Source organism: Perognathus longimembris, chromosome 25 (genome assembly GCF_023159225.1).
Source record: "Perognathus longimembris pacificus isolate PPM17 chromosome 25, ASM2315922v1, whole genome shotgun sequence".
NCBI classification, from domain to species: Eukaryota; Metazoa; Chordata; class Mammalia; order Rodentia; family Heteromyidae; genus Perognathus; species Perognathus longimembris.
In genome coordinates, this window is record NC_063185.1 from 7,824,440 (window position 1) to 7,829,644 (window position 5,205).

Genomic DNA, 5,205 nt, shown 5'->3' on the forward strand with positions numbered 1-5,205 from the left:
GAACCTGACTTGGCCTCTTCATTTCAATCATGGTCAGTTCTGGCACTTGAGACATGATTGTTCTCAGTGGTTTGGGAAGTGTTGACACAAAGAGGAAAACAGTGGTCTGGTGGAAGGGTAAAGGAGATTGTAGCAGACAACTCACGGGGCACCATCCAGCACAGAGAGCGTCTGTGCTTTCCTGTTAATCCCAGATTTATGGAGAATGAGCCACGGATTTGGGCTAGGATAAGCCCCGACACTCCTGACGGTAAATGTTTGTTCCCCCAGTGGAACAACACACGTCAGCTGGAGTCTCTTCCTTGGGCTTCTGCAGCTGGCGTGTAAAGACAGCTGGGCAGTTAGGGGGAGGTGGCGCTCTGCCAAAGGATGGAGGCAGGGTGCAGACAGGCTGGGGATACAGGCCACAGAGTCTGGCAGACCTGCCTCTGGGTCCAGGGTTCTGGTTTCTTCATGTGTGAAAGGGAGATAATAATGCCTATCATATGGTGGTGGTCATGAGAAGGAACAAGGATCCCCTCCCCCCAAGTGTTGATGCCTTAACGTGTAATACCTTAAGTGCTCAGGAAGCCATATTGGCAGAAGACTCAGTATATTCCTCTCTGACCTTGGTTTGGATTGCTTCCCAGACTTAGTGAAAAGCATCAGGTGGGCCAGTCAAGAGCCACACTCAGAGCTCAGTGTTCTGATTGCAGATCTTCTCCCCTTTCTTGCTCCCCCATCCTCCATTAGGAAGCATGCCACCCAGAAATATCATTTCCAACCATCAAATCATAGCTAAAATTCTGACCATAGCATGCAAAAATTTGAAGAACTAGAGGAAAATTAGGTATTACCTCATGTTGAATGATCAAATTAGGGACCAATGATAAATTCTCTCCATTCTACGTTGGCTACCTTTTGATAAAGTAAGTGGGTTCTGTGAGGTTTTCCTTTTCAACTTCAAGGGCATGAATTTATGCATACTGGTTTCTAATTCGTCCTCGCCAGCTCTGGCTAATGCTCGTTGAGCCACTACCATTTTTCATATTACCTAGTGCAGGAAGACTGCCCCTTGTTGAGGCCCCTTCTGTTTTGTGTGAAGTCTGTAGCTTGGCATTCTAAATCCCACTTTGACCCAATCTTGCTCATCCCTCATATTCTCGCGTTCTCTCTTCCTCAAGGCTGCATTTGTGATCTGTGTTCTTAGATGGTCTCCTCGCAGGCCAGATCCCAGTCCTCTTCGCTTGACCTGGCTTTTGACACCAGAAGAAGTTATTCTTGAGAACACAGACTTCAAAAAGCCTTGTTGCTGACATAACAACCACACCCCAGATGCCCCGTCTGGCGCACGATGCTCGCTAAGGAGACTGAGGGGGGTCACTTCGACTTGGTGTCCAGTGTCTGGTGTAGGTCTAAAGGTCATTGGGATGATGGAGCTTATTTGAATCCTGCCATTAGGACATAGAAATTCACCAAGAGCATAAATGCACAAAACACCCCCCCACACAAACACACACTGTAGTCTTTGAGGCTCATCTACCCAGAAAAAGCTCTTGAATTTTCTCTATTTTCCAAGTTCCCAAACATTATGGAAATGACCCATGTTTCAGAGGTTCTATTAAACTGTTCGTGAGTTCGTTTCTCATGTGGAAAATGAGTTTCAAGCTTCAGCACGCCGAGTCATTTCCTCGGTGCAGATGGTGGCGAAGGAAGTTAATTTAGTGCTGCTGCAGTAGTCCTGGTTGTGTCCATTTCTCCTTTATTCTGGGGCTGTGGTGATTAATTGGATCACGCTGGGGCGGGTGCTTACAGCTGCCCTGTGGTGCATCTTGTCACTGGGGTCAGTTCACAGGTCCCCACTCCAGGGCCATCCCAGTGTTAAGACCTAGTTTGTTGTGTCCTCAATTAAATAAGCTTCTGCTGTGACATTGCAGTGGAGTGGAGGATCAGGCTGGGCTGGGCGAACTCTCTGAGCCATGTGTGTTACAGGGATTTCAGTTGTTTCTTAAGGAAGTACTGGCTGAGCATCGGTGGTGAGCAATACCCTGCATGGTCTGAGACAATAGCCAGGCCACTGTGCTCCTGCAGGGAGTGGGGTCCATCCATCTGTGCTTTAAGAACTAAGTCAGTGACCAAGTGTGAGGGGGGGCTGTGGAGATGGAGGGGGGCCCGGACCTGGTGAGTGGCTCTTACTTTTCTGTGCTTTGGGAATCACGAATAAAGTAATTGAACAAATATAATAACTTGCCACATTTGTTCAGATTGCGCAACACCTTACCATTTTAATTGCAAAGTACTAAGGGATACCTGCACTTAATTCCATATTGTACATTAGGAAGTCTAATATATATTAGATATAGGCATACTTTATATATAATATGAAAACCTGCTTACAAATAGGCAGGTGGCTGCAAACAGAGGATCCAGCTTGGGGTGGCCATATGAATATATGTATATATATTATATATATTCGTATTGTATATCTTCTATACGCAATATAGAATATATAATACATATCAATAATAATATATAATATATGTGTACTTATATACACAGTATTTGTATGTATAATACATAATAAAAATGTGTAGTAACATATATGATATATAATAAATGTATATTGTATGTGTATATAATATGTTGATGTGTTTTATATATATATATGTGTGTGTGTGTGTGTGTGTGTAAACCGTGCACTGAGATCCATTACCACTTTGAGCCAAAGCCCTGTGAAATAACTGAGAAGAGCCCCTTGTGGCACACCTAGGGACAGCCCCATTGGGGATGGCACTCTCGTGCTGTCGGTGGGAGGGCGGAATGGTCTTCCCAACCTCAGCCCAAAGCTGGAATGTGCTCTCCACAATGGAAAGGCCAGCACGAGGAAGCCTCTCACTTCTCAAAGGAGAAAACCAAAGGGCCTGAGGGACGGGGTGAGGAAGAGACCAGGGCTGTTGTCCCAGACTGAGTTCTCGGCAGTGGATGGTTTGCTAAGAATGTTAGAGGAAAACATATTCTTTTAAATTGCGCTTAAGTTATTACATATATTTCACAGTATGCATTTTAACTTTCACAATAAAATCATTCTCTCCATTTCAGATGATATGTACATTATGTTCCTTTTGTTTAGTAACATCTGTTCCCTCCTTCACTCATTCCTTCCTTCCCATTCCCATCCCTGAGTTCCTTAGTTCTCTTTCATCAGGGTCCAATGTAGTATTATTGTTGTTGTTGTTATTATTACTATTCTCTCACTTTCTACTCACTCTGTATCCTCTTTTCTTTTTACTGTGTCTTGGTATCTTGAGGCCTGTTTACTTTGTTCTGTCTCTTTGCATTTTAATTCTAACACCCGCATATCAGGGAGACCATAAGCCGTTTGTCTTTCTGTTCTTGGCTGGTTTCACTCAGCATGATTTGTTCTAGTTCCATCCATTTTTCCAGCGAATGTCATTATTTTATCCCTTCTAATGGCAGTGTATATAGGTACCGCATTTTTAAAATCCATTCATCCGTAGTGGGGCATCTGTGTTGTTTACATATCTTGGCTATTGTGAACAGTGAAAGCATATTCTTTTGCATAGAAGATGAAGACCCCATAGTGAATATGAGTGTCATGTAGTTGAGGACATAGGTTCGGCATTTTCCACACCCACTGGCTAAGAGCCTTAGGTGCAAGGACGCTGTGACCACCGTCCTGGGGCATGCTGACTGCTGACAGAGAGCAAGCAAGGACAGCAAAGAACAAGCCGTGCACAAGTGAGCTCGCCGCCATCTTCTTGAAGCAACGCTTGCTTTAGTCCGGATAGCCTTGCATCTCTCATCTGCTGAGATGTTCTAGATAGTTTGTGGCAGGTTTGAAAATCACAGCTGCTGCCTTGGTTTCCTAGGCATTTGTTTGAAGCAAGTCGGATCTTCTTTAACCTTATCTCTTTATCTTATTTCTTTAGCCTTATCTCTTATCTTCTTTAACCAGCGCCGGCTTTTGAGGGTGATATGACTAAGTAATAGTAATTTTTAATTCCAGCCAGATTTATTTTTTCCTAAGTTCTTCTATTGAATTTTAGAGCCACTAGAGGTATAACATACCAGAAAAAATAGACTGGTACAACCCAAGGAATTAACTTTTCTGTGTGCTGGTCCTGGAGCTTGAACTCAAGGGCTGAGCACTGTTCCTGAAAGGTTTTTTTTGTGTTGTTGTTGTTGTTGTTGTTGTTCAAGGCTAGCGCTTTACCATTTTGAGCCACAGCTCCACTTCTGGCTTGTTGATGGTTAGAGATAAGAATCGTAAGGAGTTTTCTGCCTGGGCTGACTTCAAACCACAAACCTCAGATCTCAGCCTCATGAGGGGCTTGGCCAGAAATTTAATTTTCATGATTCCTTTTGTATCATGTGACTTATGTACCATTTTGCTTTAAAGTGTTAGGTTAACTGTTGTAATAGCAATAGTATTTTACTTTGCCTAGGTACTAACTGGGTGTGACATTCTGTTTTGGGTATAATTATGGATATTGCTTGTAGCTCCATGTGTTGCTTAGCCCATGGCCCCACCAGGGACCACAGAAATCCAGGAGGGTGGGTGCCACCATGACCCCCAGGAGGGTCTTCGAGCCTCCCCACTTTCCTTAGGTTCTCTACAAGCTTCTCTTGAGGATGTCTCTAGTGCCACGCTGTCATCTGTGGACGTTGCCTTGGTGATAACTAAAAGAAACTCAGGTCTCTCTGTGTTTGTCTTCATCCTGTGCCTCTTCGCCAACTCAGCAGTCTGAGGACATGTGACTGACTGTCCAAAATGCATGGCGTCTAGCCTGGCGGTGGTGGCTCACGCCAGCAATCCTAACTACTCTGGAGGCTGAGATCTGTGGATTAAGGTTTGAAGTCAGCCCAGGCAGGAAAGCCCGGCCACTTTTTAATCCCCAATTAACCACTGAAAAGCCAGAAGCAGATGTTTGATGTGAAAAAGCTAAGGGACAGCACCCAGGACCTGACAGATACACACAAAGCACTGTATTCTCTCTCTCTCTCTCTCTCTCTCTCTCTCTCTCTCTCTCTCTCTCTCTCTCTCACACACACACACACACACACACACACACACACACACACACACACACACAGAGTCAATAGATTCTGAATTCTTTTTCATATTCCAGAGAGTCCGCCAGTGTATTTCTGGGTTGCTACTATACAGAGACGGCTGGTCTAATTTTGTTATTTTGATTCCATTCT